At 37.7% G+C, this 16201-nt stretch overlaps 14 non-coding genes across 14 annotated transcripts; all 14 read right to left on the bottom strand.

Annotated features, from left to right (window-relative positions):
- Positions 1–926: 926 nt before the first annotated feature.
- On the bottom strand, positions 927–1000 carry TRNAT-UGU (transfer RNA threonine (anticodon UGU)). The gene has a single exon. It is a non-coding gene; the product is annotated as a tRNA-Thr (tRNA).
- A 799-nt stretch (positions 1001–1799) lies between these two features.
- TRNAT-UGU (transfer RNA threonine (anticodon UGU)) lies at positions 1800–1873 on the bottom strand. Its single transcript has one exon. It is a non-coding gene; the product is annotated as a tRNA-Thr (tRNA).
- A 799-nt stretch (positions 1874–2672) lies between these two features.
- TRNAT-UGU (transfer RNA threonine (anticodon UGU)) lies at positions 2673–2746 on the bottom strand. Its single transcript has one exon. It is a non-coding gene; the product is annotated as a tRNA-Thr (tRNA).
- Positions 2747–3545: 799 nt separating this feature from the next.
- TRNAT-UGU (transfer RNA threonine (anticodon UGU)) lies at positions 3546–3619 on the bottom strand. The gene has a single exon. It is a non-coding gene; the product is annotated as a tRNA-Thr (tRNA).
- Positions 3620–5536: 1917 nt separating this feature from the next.
- TRNAT-UGU (transfer RNA threonine (anticodon UGU)) lies at positions 5537–5610 on the bottom strand. The gene has a single exon. It is a non-coding gene; the product is annotated as a tRNA-Thr (tRNA).
- A 1052-nt stretch (positions 5611–6662) lies between these two features.
- TRNAT-UGU (transfer RNA threonine (anticodon UGU)) lies at positions 6663–6736 on the bottom strand. The gene has a single exon. It is a non-coding gene; the product is annotated as a tRNA-Thr (tRNA).
- Positions 6737–7535: 799 nt separating this feature from the next.
- Positions 7536–7609, bottom strand: TRNAT-UGU (transfer RNA threonine (anticodon UGU)). The gene has a single exon. It is a non-coding gene; the product is annotated as a tRNA-Thr (tRNA).
- A 1913-nt stretch (positions 7610–9522) lies between these two features.
- Positions 9523–9596, bottom strand: TRNAT-UGU (transfer RNA threonine (anticodon UGU)). The gene has a single exon. It is a non-coding gene; the product is annotated as a tRNA-Thr (tRNA).
- Positions 9597–10644: 1048 nt separating this feature from the next.
- TRNAT-UGU (transfer RNA threonine (anticodon UGU)) lies at positions 10645–10718 on the bottom strand. The gene has a single exon. It is a non-coding gene; the product is annotated as a tRNA-Thr (tRNA).
- A 799-nt stretch (positions 10719–11517) lies between these two features.
- TRNAT-UGU (transfer RNA threonine (anticodon UGU)) lies at positions 11518–11591 on the bottom strand. The gene has a single exon. It is a non-coding gene; the product is annotated as a tRNA-Thr (tRNA).
- A 799-nt stretch (positions 11592–12390) lies between these two features.
- TRNAT-UGU (transfer RNA threonine (anticodon UGU)) lies at positions 12391–12464 on the bottom strand. Its single transcript has one exon. It is a non-coding gene; the product is annotated as a tRNA-Thr (tRNA).
- Positions 12465–13263: 799 nt separating this feature from the next.
- TRNAT-UGU (transfer RNA threonine (anticodon UGU)) lies at positions 13264–13337 on the bottom strand. Its single transcript has one exon. It is a non-coding gene; the product is annotated as a tRNA-Thr (tRNA).
- Positions 13338–14136: 799 nt separating this feature from the next.
- On the bottom strand, positions 14137–14210 carry TRNAT-UGU (transfer RNA threonine (anticodon UGU)). Its single transcript has one exon. It is a non-coding gene; the product is annotated as a tRNA-Thr (tRNA).
- Positions 14211–15009: 799 nt separating this feature from the next.
- Positions 15010–15083, bottom strand: TRNAT-UGU (transfer RNA threonine (anticodon UGU)). The gene has a single exon. It is a non-coding gene; the product is annotated as a tRNA-Thr (tRNA).
- Between the last annotated feature and the right edge of the window lie 1118 nt (positions 15084–16201).

Raw genomic sequence — 16201 nt, 5'->3', positions numbered from 1 at the left:
ATTTCATTTTCAGTCATGACATTTAAGAAACCAAGTAAATTATGAATAGCATTCATTCAACGACATTGACAATTTGCAGTATGCAATAGATTCTGGTTCAATGACAAGGCCTTATGTTTTGAAATTCTATAATTGAATGATCCATCTTTTAGCACAGCTTCAATTTGGGACTTGTTTTTCTTCCAAGTTATGACACAGAATAGGCAGATTGAAGGAATGCCAGAGCAGGGCCAAAAGGAGGAAAAATTAGGAAAGATTGAAAAGTTGGAATTAAAACCCTGAGGACTGGTTCATTTCTTATGCAGAAGAAATTCTTAAAATCACAATTGCATTATTAGTAGAGACGTAGCCACGGAAAATTTGTGTTATACGTCATTGAAATTCCCATTTCTTAGCTAGGAAGTTTGTTTCTGAGATGATGAAAACAAGGCACTGCTGAAATTTGAACTCAGGGTCTCCTGTTTACAAGACAGGCACTTTAGACAACTAAGCCACAGCGCTACGTACTTACCACATGTATTAAAACCCTTAGCACTGGTTCATTTCTTATGCAGAAGAAATTCTTAAAATCACAATTGCATTATTAGTAGAGACGTAGCCACGGAAAATTTGTGTTATACGTCATTGAAATTCCCATTTCTTAGCTAGGAAGTTTGTTTCTGAGATGATGAAAACAAGGCACTGCTGAGATTTGAACTCAGGGTCTCCTGTTTACAAGACAGGCACTTTAGACAACTAAGCCACAGCGCTACGTACTTACCACATGTATTAAAACCCTGAGCACTGGTTCATTTCTTATGCAGAAGAAACTCTAAATTTCACAATTGCACTATCAGTAGAGACATAGCCATGGTAAGTTTGAGGTTGTACGTCAATGGAATTCCCATTTTTAAGATAGGAAGTTTGTTAAAGAGATGATGAAAACAAGGCACTACTGAGATTCGAACTCAGGATCTCCTGTTTACAAGACAGGCGCTTTAACCAACTAAGCCACAGCGCCACAAGCTTTCCACGTGAAATGCAGTGAACACATAAGAACCAATCGAACATTTCAAGTGGTTAACTTAGCGAAACAACATTGAGTTGAGTTGTATTCCATGCACAGCAAAAACGTGGAACAGGATTTCATTTTCAGTCATGACATTTAAGAAACCAAGTAAATTATGAATAGCATTCATTCAACGACATTGACAATTTGCAGTATGCAATAGATTCTGGTTCAATGACAAGGCCTTATGTTTTGAAATTCTATAATTGAATGATCCATCTTTTAGCACAGCTTCAATTTGGGACTTGTTTTTCTTCCAAGTTATGACACAGAATAGGCAGATTGAAGGAATGCCACAGCAGGGCCAAAAGGAGGAAAAATTAGGAAAGATTGAAAAGTTGGAATTAAAACCCTGAGGACTGGTTCATTTCTTATGCAGAAGAAATTCTTAAAATCACAATTGCATTATTAGTAGAGACGTAGCCACGGAAAATTTGTGTTATACGTCATTGAAATTCCCATTTCTTAGCTAGGAAGTTTGTTTCTGAGATGATGAAAACAAGGCACTGCTGAGATTTGAACTCAGGGTCTCCTGTTTACAAGACAGGCACTTTAGACAACTAAGCCACAGCGCTACGTACTTACCACATGTATTAAAACCCTGAGCACTGGTTCATTTCTTATGCAGAAGAAACTCTATATTTCACAATTGCACTATCAGTAGAGACGTAGCCATGGTAAGTTTGAGGTTGTACGTCAATGGAATTCCCATTTTTAAGATAGGAAGTTTGTTTCTGAGATGATGAAAACAAGGCACTGCTGAGATTCGAACTCAGGATCTCCTGTTTACAAGACAGGCGCTTTAACCAACTAAGCCACAGCGCCACAAGCTTTCCACGTGAAATGCAGGGAACACATAAGAACCAATCGAACATTTCAAGTGGTTAACTTAGCGAAACAACATTGAGTTGAGTTGTATTCCATGCACAGCAAAAACGTGGAACAGGATTTCATTTTCAGTCATGACAATTAAGAAACCAAGTAAATTATGAATAGCATTCATTCAACGACATTGACAATTTGCAGTATGCAATAGATTCTGGTTCAATGACAAGGCCTTATGTTTTGAAATTCTATAATTGAATGATCCATCTTTTAGCACAGCTTCAATTTGGGACTTGTTTTTCTTCCAAGTTATGACACAGAATAGGCAGATTGAAGGAATGCCACAGCAGGGCCAAAAGGAGGAAAAATTAGGAAAGATTGAAAAGTTGGAATTAAAACCCTGAGGACTGGTTCATTTCTTATGCAGAAGAAATTCTTAAAATCACAATTGCATTATTAGTAGAGACGTAGCCACGGAAAATTTGTGTTATACGTCATTGAAATTCCCATTTCTTAGCTAGGAAGTTTGTTTCTGAGATGATGAAAACAAGGCACTGCTGAGATTTGAACTCAGGGTCTCCTGTTTACAAGACAGGCACTTTAGACAACTAAGCCACAGCGCTACGTACTTACCACATGTATTAAAACCCTGAGCACTGGTTCATTTCTTATGCAGAAGAAACTCTAAATTTCACAATTGCACTATCAGTAGAGACATAGCCATGGTAAGTTTGAGGTTGTACGTCAATGGAATTCCCATTTTTAAGATAGGAAGTTTGTTAAAGAGATGATGAAAACAAGGCACTGCTGAGATTCGAACTCAGGATCTCCTGTTTACAAGACAGGCGCTTTAACCAACTAAGCCACAGCGCCACAAGCTTTCCACGTGAAATGCAGTGAACACATAAGAACCAATCGAACATTTCAAGTGGTTAACTTAGCGAAACAACATTGAGTTGAGTTGTATTCCATGCACAGCAAAAACGTGGAACAGGATTTCATTTTCAGTCATGACATTTAAGAAACCAAGTAAATTATGAATAGCATTCATTCAACGACATTGACAATTTGCAGTATGCAATAGATTCTGGTTCAATGACAAGGCCTTATGTTTTGAAATTCTATAATTGAATGATCCATCTTTTAGCACAGCTTCAATTTGGGACTTGTTTTTCTTCCAAGTTATGACACAGAATAGGCAGATTGAAGGAATGCCACAGCAGGGCCAAAAGGAGGAAAAATTAGGAAAGATTGAAAAGTTGGAATTAAAACCCTGAGGACTGGTTCATTTCTGATGCAGAAGAAATTCTTAAAATCACAATTGCATTATTAGTAGAGACGTAGCCACGGAAAATTTGAGTTATACGTCATTGAAATTCCCATTTCTTAGCTAGGAAGTTTGTTTCTGAGATGATGAAAACAAGGCACTGCTGAGATTTGAACTCAGGGTCTCCTGTTTACAAGACAGGCACTTTAGACAACTAAGCCACAGCGCTACGTACTTACCACATGTATTAAAACCCTGAGCACTGGTTCATTTCTTATGCAGAAGAAACTCTAAATTTCACAATTGCACTATCAGTAGAGACATAGCCATGGTAAGTTTGAGGTTGTACGTCAATGGAATTCCCATTTTTAAGATAGGAAGTTTGTTAAAGAGATGATGAAAACAAGGCACTGCTGAGATTCGAACTCAGGATCTCCTGTTTACAAGACAGGTGCTTTAACCAACTAAGCCACAGCGCCACAAGCTTTCCACGTGAAATGCAGGGAACACATAAGAACCAATCGAACATTTCAAGTGGTTAACTTAGCGAAACAACATTGAGTTGAGTTGTATTCCATGCACAGCAAAAACGTGGAACAGGATTTCATTTTCAGTCATGACAATTAAGAAACCAAGTAAATTATGAATAGCATTCATTCAACGACATTGACAATTTGCAGTATGCAATAGATTCTGGTTCAATGACAAGGCCTTATGTTTTGAAATTCTATAATTGAATGATCCATCTTTTAGCACAGCTTCAATTTGGGACTTGTTTTTCTTCCAAGTTATGACACAGAATAGGCAGATTGAAGGAATGCCACAGCAGGGCCAAAAGGAGGAAAAATTAGGAAAGATTGAAAAGTTGGAATTAAAACCCTGAGGACTGGTTCATTTCTTATGCAGAAGAAATTCTTAAAATCACAATTGCATTATTAGTAGAGACGTAGCCACGGAAAATTTGAGTTATACATCATTGAAATTCCCATTTCTTAGCTAGGAAGTTTGTTTCTGAGATGATGAAGACAAGGCACTGCTGAGATTTGAACTCAGGGTCTCCTGTTTACAAGACAGGCACTTTAGACAACTAAGCCACAGCACTACGTACTTACCACATGTATTAAAACCCTGAGCACTGGTTCATTTCTTATGCAGAAGAAACTCTAAATTTCACTATCAGTAGAGAAGTAGCCATGGTAAGTTTGAGGTTGTACGTCAATGGAATTTCCATTTTTAAGATAGGAAGTTTGTTTCTGAGATGATGAAAACAAGGCACTGCTGAAATTCGAACTCAGGATCTCCTGTTTACAAGACAGGCGCTTTAACCAACTAAGCCACAGCGCCACAAGCTTTCCACGTGAAATGCAGGGAACACATAAGAACCAATCGAACATTTCAAGTGGTTAACTTAGCGAAACAACATTGAGTTGAGTTGTATTCCATGCACAGCAAAAACGTGGAACAGGATTTCATTTTCAGTCATGACAATTAAGAAACCAAGTAAATTATGAATAGCATTCATTCAACGACATTGACAATTTGCAGTATGCAATAGATTCTGGTTCAATGACAAGGCCTTATGTTTTGAAATTCTATAATTGAATGATCCATCTTTTAGCACAGCTTCAATTTGGGACTTGTTTTTCTTCCAAGTTATGACACAGAATAGGCAGATTGAAGGAATGCCAGAGCAGGGCCAAAAGGAGGAAAAATTAGGAAAGATTGAAAAGTTGGAATTAAAACCCTGAGGACTGGTTCATTTCTTATGCAGAAGAAATTCTTAAAATCACAATTGCATTATTAGTAGAGACGTAGCCACGGAAAATTTGTGTTATACGTCATTGAAATTCCCATTTCTTAGCTAGGAAGTTTGTTTCTGAGATGATGAAAACAAGGCACTGCTGAAATTTGAACTCAGGGTCTCCTGTTTACAAGACAGGCACTTTAGACAACTAAGCCACAGCGCTACGTACTTACCACATGTATTAAAACCCTTAGCACTGGTTCATTTCTTATGCAGAAGAAATTCTTAAAATCACAATTGCATTATTAGTAGAGACGTAGCCACGGAAAATTTGAGTTATACGTCATTGAAATTCCCATTTCTTAGCTATGAAGTTTGTTTCTGACATGAATGATGAAAACAAGGCACTGCTGAGATTTGAACTCAGGGTCTTCTGTTTACAAGACAGGCACTTTAGACAACTAAGCCACAGCGCTACATACTTACCACATGTATTAAAACCCTGAGCACTGGTTCATTTCTTATGCAGAAGAAACTCCAAATTTCACAATTGCTTTATCAGTAGAGACGTAGCCATGGTAAGTTTGAGGTTGTACGTCAATGGAATTCCCATTTTTAAGATAGGAAGTTTGTTTCTGAGATGATGAAAACAAGGCACTGCTGAGATTCGAACTCAGGATCTCCTGTTTACAAGACAGGCGCTTTAACCAACTAAGCCACAGCGCCACAAGGTTTCCTCGTGAAATGCAGGGAACACATAAGAACCAATCGAACATTTCAAGTGGTTAACTTAGCGAAACAACATTGAGTTGATTTGTATTCCATGCACAGCAAAAACGTGGAACAGGATTTCATTTTCAGTCATGACAATTAAGAAACCAAGTAAATTATGAATAGCATTCATTCAACGACATTGACAATTTACAGTATGCAATAGATTCTGGTTCAATGACAAGGCCTTATGTTTTGAAATTCTATAATTGAATGATCCATCTTTTAGCACAGATTCAATTTGGGACTTGTTTTTCTTCCTAGTTATGACACAGAATAGGCAGATTGAAGGAATGCCACAGCAGGGCCAAAAGGAGGAAAAATTAGGAAAGATTGAAAAGTTGGAATTAAAACCCTGAGGACTGGTTCATTTCTTATGCAGAAGAAATTCTTAAAATCACAATTGCATTATTAGTAGAGACGTAGCCACGGAAAATTTGTGTTATACGTCATTGAAATTCCCATTTCTTAGCTAGGAAGTTTGTTTCTGAGATGATGAAAACAAGGCACTGCTGAAATTTGAACTCAGGGTCTCCTGTTTACAAGACAGGCACTTTAGACAACTAAGCCACAGCGCTACGTACTTACCACATGTATTAAAACCCTTAGCACTGGTTCATTTCTTATGCAGAAGAAATTCTTAAAATCACAATTGCATTATTAGTAGAGACGTAGCCACGGAAAATTTGAGTTATACGTCATTGAAATTCCCATTTCTTAGCTATGAAGTTTGTTTCTGACATGAATGATGAAAACAAGGCACTGCTGAGATTTGAACTCAGGGTCTTCTGTTTACAAGACAGGCACTTTAGACAACTAAGCCACAGCGCTACATACTTACCACATGTATTAAAACCCTGAGCACTGGTTCATTTCTTATGCAGAAGAAACTCCAAATTTCACAATTGCTTTATCAGTAGAGACGTAGCCATGGTAAGTTTGAGGTTGTACGTCAATGGAATTCCCATTTTTAAGATAGGAAGTTTGTTTCTGAGATGATGAAAACAAGGCACTGCTGAGATTCGAACTCAGGATCTCCTGTTTACAAGACAGGCGCTTTAACCAACTAAGCCACAGCGCCACAAGGTTTCCTCGTGAAATGCAGGGAACACATAAGAACCAATCGAACATTTCAAGTGGTTAACTTAGCGAAACAACATTGAGTTGATTTGTATTCCATGCACAGCAAAAACGTGGAACAGGATTTCATTTTCAGTCATGACAATTAAGAAACCAAGTAAATTATGAATAGCATTCATTCAACGACATTGACAATTTACAGTATGCAATAGATTCTGGTTCAATGACAAGGCCTTATGTTTTGAAATTCTATAATTGAATGATCCATCTTTTAGCACAGATTCAATTTGGGACTTGTTTTTCTTCCTAGTTATGACACAGAATAGGCAGATTGAAGGAATGCCACAGCAGGGCCAAAAGGAGGAAAAATTAGGAAAGATTGAAAAGTTGGAATTAAAACCCTGAGGACTGGTTCATTTCTTATGCAGAAGAAATTCTTAAAATCACAATTGCATTATTAGTAGAGACGTAGCCACGGAAAATTTGTGTTATACGTCATTGAAATTCCCATTTCTTAGCTAGGAAGTTTGTTTCTGAGATGATGAAAACAAGGCACTGCTGAGATTTGAACTCAGGGTCTCCTGTTTACAAGACAGGCACTTTAGACAACTAAGCCACAGCGCTACGTACTTACCACATGTATTAAAACCCTGAGCACTGGTTCATTTCTTATGCAGAAGAAACTCTAAATTTCACAATTGCACTATCAGTAGAGACATAGCCATGGTAAGTTTGAGGTTGTACGTCAATGGAATTCCCATTTTTAAGATAGGAAGTTTGTTAAAGAGATGATGAAAACAAGGCACTGCTGAGATTCGAACTCAGGATCTCCTGTTTACAAGACAGGTGCTTTAACCAACTAAGCCACAGCGCCACAAGCTTTCCACGTGAAATGCAGGGAACACATAAGAACCAATCGAACATTTCAAGTGGTTAACTTAGCGAAACAACATTGAGTTGAGTTGTATTCCATGCACAGCAAAAACGTGGAACAGGATTTCATTTTCAGTCATGACAATTAAGAAACCAAGTAAATTATGAATAGCATTCATTCAACGACATTGACAATTTGCAGTATGCAATAGATTCTGGTTCAATGACAAGGCCTTATGTTTTGAAATTCTATAATTGAATGATCCATCTTTTAGCACAGCTTCAATTTGGGACTTGTTTTTCTTCCAAGTTATGACACAGAATAGGCAGATTGAAGGAATGCCACAGCAGGGCCAAAAGGAGGAAAAATTAGGAAAGATTGAAAAGTTGGAATTAAAACCCTGAGAACTGGTTCATTTCTTATGCAGAAGAAATTCTTAAAATCACAATTGCATTATTAGTAGAGACGTAGCCACGGAAAATTTGAGTTATACGTCATTGAAATTCCCATTTCTTAGCTAGGAAGTTTGTGTCTGAGATGATGAAGACAAGGCACTGCTGAGATTTGAACTCAGGGTCTCCTGTTTACAAGACAGGCACTTTAGACAACTAAGCCACAGCACTACGTACTTACCACATGTATTAAAACCCTGAGCACTGGTTCATTTCTTATGCAGAAGAAACTCTAAATTTCACTATCAGTAGAGAAGTAGCCATGGTAAGTTTGAGGTTGTACGTCAATGGAATTTCCATTTTTAAGATAGGAAGTTTGTTTCTGAGATGATGAAAACAAGGCACTGCTGAAATTCGAACTCAGGATCTCCTGTTTACAAGACAGGCGCTTTAACCAACTAAGCCACAGCGCCACAAGCTTTCCACGTGAAATGCAGGGAACACATAAGAACCAATCGAACATTTCAAGTGGTTAACTTAGCGAAACAACATTGAGTTGAGTTGTATTCCATGCACAGCAAAAACGTGGAACAGGATTTCATTTTCAGTCATGACAATTAAGAAACCAAGTAAATTATGAATAGCATTCATTCAACGACATTGACAATTTGCAGTATGCAATAGATTCTGGTTCAATGACAAGGCCTTATGTTTTGAAATTCTATAATTGAATGATCCATCTTTTAGCACAGCTTCAATTTGGGACTTGTTTTTCTTCCAAGTTATGACACAGAATAGGCAGATTGAAGGAATGCCAGAGCAGGGCCAAAAGGAGGAAAAATTAGGAAAGATTGAAAAGTTGGAATTAAAACCCTGAGGACTGGTTCATTTCTTATGCAGAAGAAATTCTTAAAATCACAATTGCATTATTAGTAGAGACGTAGCCACGGAAAATTTGTGTTATACGTCATTGAAATTCCCATTTCTTAGCTAGGAAGTTTGTTTCTGAGATGATGAAAACAAGGCACTGCTGAAATTTGAACTCAGGGTCTCCTGTTTACAAGACAGGCACTTTAGACAACTAAGCCACAGCGCTACGTACTTACCACATGTATTAAAACCCTTAGCACTGGTTCATTTCTTATGCAGAAGAAATTCTTAAAATCACAATTGCATTATTAGTAGAGACGTAGCCACGGAAAATTTGAGTTATACGTCATTGAAATTCCCATTTCTTAGCTATGAAGTTTGTTTCTGAGATGATGAAAACAAGGCACTGCTGAGATTTGAACTCAGGGTCTCCTGTTTACAAGACAGGCACTTTAGACAACTAAGCCACAGCGCTACGTACTTACCACATGTATTAAAACCCTGAGCACTGGTTCATTTCTTATGCAGAAGAAACTCTAAATTTCACAATTGCACTATCAGTAGAGACATAGCCATGGTAAGTTTGAGGTTGTACGTCAATGGAATTCCCATTTTTAAGATAGGAAGTTTGTTAAAGAGATGATGAAAACAAGGCACTGCTGAGATTCGAACTCAGGATCTCCTGTTTACAAGACAGGCGCTTTAACCAACTAAGCCACAGCGCCACAAGCTTTCCACGTGAAATGCAGTGAACACATAAGAACCAATCGAACATTTCAAGTGGTTAACTTAGCGAAACAACATTGAGTTGAGTTGTATTCCATGCACAGCAAAAACGTGGAACAGGATTTCATTTTCAGTCATGACATTTAAGAAACCAAGTAAATTATGAATAGCATTCATTCAACGACATTGACAATTTGCAGTATGCAATAGATTCTGGTTCAATGACAAGGCCTTATGTTTTGAAATTCTATAATTGAATGATCCATCTTTTAGCACAGCTTCAATTTGGGACTTGTTTTTCTTCCAAGTTATGACACAGAATAGGCAGATTGAAGGAATGCCAGAGCAGGGCCAAAAGGAGGAAAAATTAGGAAAGATTGAAAAGTTGGAATTAAAACCCTGAGGACTGGTTCATTTCTTATGCAGAAGAAATTCTTAAAATCACAATTGCATTATTAGTAGAGACGTAGCCACGGAAAATTTGTGTTATACGTCATTGAAATTCCCATTTCTTAGCTAGGAAGTTTGTTTCTGAGATGATGAAAACAAGGCACTGCTGAAATTTGAACTCAGGGTCTCCTGTTTACAAGACAGGCACTTTAGACAACTAAGCCACAGCGCTACGTACTTACCACATGTATTAAAACCCTTAGCACTGGTTCATTTCTTATGCAGAAGAAATTCTTAAAATCACAATTGCATTATTAGTAGAGACGTAGCCACGGAAAATTTGAGTTATACGTCATTGAAATTCCCATTTCTTAGCTATGAAGTTTGTTTCTGAGATGATGAAAACAAGGCACTGCTGAGATTTGAACTCAGGGTCTCCTGTTTACAAGACAGGCACTTTAGACAACTAAGCCACAGCGCTACGTACTTACCACATGTATTAAAACCCTGAGCACTGGTTCATTTCTTATGCAGAAGAAACTCTAAATTTCACAATTGCACTATCAGTAGAGACATAGCCATGGTAAGTTTGAGGTTGTACGTCAATGGAATTCCCATTTTTAAGATAGGAAGTTTGTTAAAGAGATGATGAAAACAAGGCACTGCTGAGATTCGAACTCAGGATCTCCTGTTTACAAGACAGGCGCTTTAACCAACTAAGCCACAGCGCCACAAGCTTTCCACGTGAAATGCAGTGAACACATAAGAACCAATCGAACATTTCAAGTGGTTAACTTAGCGAAACAACATTGAGTTGAGTTGTATTCCATGCACAGCAAAAACGTGGAACAGGATTTCATTTTCAGTCATGACATTTAAGAAACCAAGTAAATTATGAATAGCATTCATTCAACGACATTGACAATTTGCAGTATGCAATAGATTCTGGTTCAATGACAAGGCCTTATGTTTTGAAATTCTATAATTGAATGATCCATCTTTTAGCACAGCTTCAATTTGGGACTTGTTTTTCTTCCAAGTTATGACACAGAATAGGCAGATTGAAGGAATGCCACAGCAGGGCCAAAAGGAGGAAAAATTAGGAAAGATTGAAAAGTTGGAATTAAAACCCTGAGGACTGGTTCATTTCTGATGCAGAAGAAATTCTTAAAATCACAATTGCATTATTAGTAGAGACGTAGCCACGGAAAATTTGTGTTATACGTCATTGAAATTCCCATTTCTTAGCTAGGAAGTTTGTTTCTGAGATGATGAAAACAAGGCACTGCTGAGATTTGAACTCAGGGTCTCCTGTTTACAAGACAGGCACTTTAGACAACTAAGCCACAGCGCTACGTACTTACCACATGTATTAAAACCCTGAGCACTGGTTCATTTCTTATGCAGAAGAAACTCTAAATTTCACAATTGCACTATCAGTAGAGACATAGCCATGGTAAGTTTGAGGTTGTACGTCAATGGAATTCCCATTTTTAAGATAGGAAGTTTGTTAAAGAGATGATGAAAACAAGGCACTGCTGAGATTCGAACTCAGGATCTCCTGTTTACAAGACAGGCGCTTTAACCAACTAAGCCACAGCGCCACAAGCTTTCCACGTGAAATGCAGTGAACACATAAGAACCAATCGAACATTTCAAGTGGTTAACTTAGCGAAACAACATTGAGTTGAGTTGTATTCCATGCACAGCAAAAACGTGGAACAGGATTTCATTTTCAGTCATGACATTTAAGAAACCAAGTAAATTATGAATAGCATTCATTCAACGACATTGACAATTTGCAGTATGCAATAGATTCTGGTTCAATGACAAGGCCTTATGTTTTGAAATTCTATAATTGAATGATCCATCTTTTAGCACAGCTTCAATTTGGGACTTGTTTTTCTTCCAAGTTATGACACAGAATAGGCAGATTGAAGGAATGCCACAGCAGGGCCAAAAGGAGGAAAAATTAGGAAAGATTGAAAAGTTGGAATTAAAACCCTGAGGACTGGTTCATTTCTTATGCAGAAGAAATTCTTAAAATCACAATTGCATTATTAGTAGAGACGTAGCCACGGAAAATTTGTGTTATACGTCATTGAAATTCCCATTTCTTAGCTAGGAAGTTTGTTTCTGAGATGATGAAAACAAGGCACTGCTGAGATTTGAACTCAGGGTCTCCTGTTTACAAGACAGGCACTTTAGACAACTAAGCCACAGCGCTACGTACTTACCACATGTATTAAAACCCTGAGCACTGGTTCATTTCTTATGCAGAAGAAACTCTAAATTTCACAATTGCACTATCAGTAGAGACATAGCCATGGTAAGTTTGAGGTTGTACGTCAATGGAATTCCCATTTTTAAGATAGGAAGTTTGTTAAAGAGATGATGAAAACAAGGCACTGCTGAGATTCGAACTCAGGATCTCCTGTTTACAAGACAGGCACTTTAACCAACTAAGCCACAGCGCCACAAGCTTTCCACGTGAAATGCAGTGAACACATAAGAACCAATCGAACATTTCAAGTGGTTAACTTAGCGAAACAACATTGAGTTGAGTTGTATTCCATGCACAGCAAAAACGTGGAACAGGATTTCATTTTCAGTCATGACATTTAAGAAACCAAGTAAATTATGAATAGCATTCATTCAACGACATTGACAATTTGCAGTATGCAATAGATTCTGGTTCAATGACAAGGCCTTATGTTTTGAAATTCTATAATTGAATGATCCATCTTTTAGCACAGCTTCAATTTGGGACTTGTTTTTCTTCCAAGTTATGACACAGAATAGGCAGATTGAAGGAATGCCACAGCAGGGCCAAAAGGAGGAAAAATTAGGAAAGATTGAAAAGTTGGAATTAAAACCCTGAGGACTGGTTCATTTCTGATGCAGAAGAAATTCTTAAAATCACAATTGCATTATTAGTAGAGACGTAGCCACGGAAAATTTGTGTTATACGTCATTGAAATTCCCATTTCTTAGCTAGGAAGTTTGTTTCTGAGATGATGAAAACAAGGCACTGCTGAGATTTGAACTCAGGGTCTCCTGTTTACAAGACAGGCACTTTAGACAACTAAGCCACAGCGCTACGTACTTACCACATGTATTAAAACCCTGAGCACTGGTTCATTTCTTATGCAGAAGAAACTCTAAATTTCACAATTGCACTATCAGTAGAGACATAGCCATGGTAAGTTTGAGGTTGTACGTCAATGGAATTCCCATTTTTAAGATAGGAAGTTTGTTAAAGAGATGATGAAAACAAGGCACTGCTGAGATTCGAACTCAGGATCTCCTGTTTACAAGACAGGCGCTTTAACCAACTAAGCCACAGCGCCACAAGCTTTCCACGTGAAATGCAGTGAACACATAAGAACCAATCGAACATTTCAAGTGGTTAACTTAGCGAAACAACATTGAGTTGAGTTGTATTCCATGCACAGCAAAAACGTGGAACAGGATTTCATTTTCAGTCATGACATTTAAGAAACCAAGTAAATTATGAATAGCATTCATTCAACGACATTGACAATTTGCAGTATGCAATAGATTCTGGTTCAATGACAAGGCCTTATGTTTTGAAATTCTATAATTGAATGATCCATCTTTTAGCACAGCTTCAATTTGGGACTTGTTTTTCTTCCAAGTTATGACACAGAATAGGCAGATTGAAGGAATGCCACAGCAGGGCCAAAAGGAGGAAAAATTAGGAAAGATTGAAAAGTTGGAATTAAAACCCTGAGGACTGGTTCATTTCTGATGCAGAAGAAATTCTTAAAATCACAATTGCATTATTAGTAGAGACGTAGCCACGGAAAATTTGTGTTATACGTCATTGAAATTCCCATTTCTTAGCTAGGAAGTTTGTTTCTGAGATGATGAAAACAAGGCACTGCTGAGATTTGAACTCAGGGTCTCCTGTTTACAAGACAGGCACTTTAGACAACTAAGCCACAGCGCTACGTACTTACCACATGTATTAAAACCCTGAGCACTGGTTCATTTCTTATGCAGAAGAAACTCTAAATTTCACAATTGCACTATCAGTAGAGACATAGCCATGGTAAGTTTGAGGTTGTACGTCAATGGAATTCCCATTTTTAAGATAGGAAGTTTGTTAAAGAGATGATGAAAACAAGGCACTGCTGAGATTCGAACTCAGGATCTCCTGTTTACAAGACAGGCGCTTTAACCAACTAAGCCACAGCGCCACAAGCTTTCCACGTGAAATGCAGTGAACACATAAGAACCAATCGAACATTTCAAGTGGTTAACTTAGCGAAACAACATTGAGTTGAGTTGTATTCCATGCACAGCAAAATCGTGGAACAGGATTTCATTTTCAGTCATGACATTTAAGAAACCAAGTAAATTATGAATAGCATTCATTCAACGACATTGACAATTTGCAGTATGCAATAGATTCTGGTTCAATGACAAGGCCTTATGTTTTGAAATTCTATAATTGAATGATCCATCTTTTAGCACAGCTTCAATTTGGGACTTGTTTTTCTTCCAAGTTATGACACAGAATAGGCAGATTGAAGGAATGCCACAGCAGGGCCAAAAGGAGGAAAAATTAGGAAAGATTGAAAAGTTGGAATTAAAACCCTGAGGACTGGTTCATTTCTTATGCAGAAGAAATTCTTAAAATCACAATTGCATTATTAGTAGAGACGTAGCCACGGAAAATTTGTGTTATACGTCATTGAAATTCCCATTTCTTAGCTAGGAAGTTTGTTTCTGAGATGATGAAAACAAGGCACTGCTGAGATTTGAACTCAGGGTCTCCTGTTTACAAGACAGGCACTTTAGACAACTAAGCCACAGCGCTACGTACTTACCACATGTATTAAAACCCTGAGCACTGGTTCATTTCTTATGCAGAAGAAACTCTAAATTTCACAATTGCACTATCAGTAGAGACATAGCCATGGTAAGTTTGAGGTTGTACGTCAATGGAATTCCCATTTTTAAGATAGGAAGTTTGTTAAAGAGATGATGAAAACAAGGCACTGCTGAGATTCGAACTCAGGATCTCCTGTTTACAAGACAGGCGCTTTAACCAACTAAGCCACAGCGCCACAAGCTTTCCACGTGAAATGCAGGGAACACATAAGAACCAATCGAACATTTCAAGTGGTTAACTTAGCGAAACAACATTGAGTTGCATTCCATGCACAGCAAAAACGTGGAACAGGATTTCATTTTCAGTCATGACAATTAAGAAACCAAGTAAATTATGAATAGCATTCATTCAACGACATTGACAATTTGCAGTATGCAATAGATTCTGGTTCAATGACAAGGCCTTATGTTTTGAAATTCTATAATTGAATGATCCATCTTTTAGCACAGCTTCAATTTGGGACTTGTTTTTCTTCCAAGTTATGACACAGAATAGGCAGATTGAAGGAATGCCACAGCAGGGCCAAAAGGAGGAAAAATTAGGAAAGATTGAAAAGTTGGAATTAAAACCCTGAGGACTGGTTCATTTCTGATGCAGAAGAAATTCTTAAAATCACAATTGCATTATTAGTAGAGACGTAGCCACGGAAAATTTGAGTTATACGTCATTGAAATTCCCATTTCTTAGCTAGGAAGTTTGTTTCTGAGATGATGAAAACAAGGCACTGCTGAGATTTGAACTCAGGGTCTCCTGTTTACAAGACAGGCACTTTAGACAACTAAGCCACAGCGCTACGTACTTACCACATGTATTAAAACCCTGAGCACTGGTTCATTTCTTATGCAGAAGAAACTCTAAATTTCACAATTGCACTATCAGTAGAGACATAGCCATGGTAAGTTTGAGGTTGTACGTCAATGGAATTCCCATTTTTAAGATAGGAAGTTTGTTAAAGAGATGATGAAAACAAGGCACTGCTGAGATTCGAACTCAGGATCTCCTGTTTACAATACAGGCGCTTTAACCAACTAAGCCACAGCACCACAAGCTTTCCATGTGAAATGCAGGGAACACATAAGAACCAATCGACCATTTCAAGTGGTTAACTTAGCGAAACAACATTGAGTTGAGTTGTATTCCATGCACAGCAAAAACGTGGAACAGGATTTCATTTTCAGTCATGACAATTAAGAAACCAAGTAAATTATGAATAGCATTCATTCAACGACATTGACAATTTGCAGTATGCAATAGATTCTGGTTCAATGACAAGGCCTTATGTTTTGAAATTCT

Source organism: Ranitomeya imitator, chromosome 7 (assembly GCF_032444005.1).
Source record: "Ranitomeya imitator isolate aRanImi1 chromosome 7, aRanImi1.pri, whole genome shotgun sequence".
NCBI classification, from domain to species: Eukaryota; Metazoa; Chordata; class Amphibia; order Anura; family Dendrobatidae; genus Ranitomeya; species Ranitomeya imitator.
This window is presented reverse-complemented; position numbering and strand designations above follow the sequence as displayed.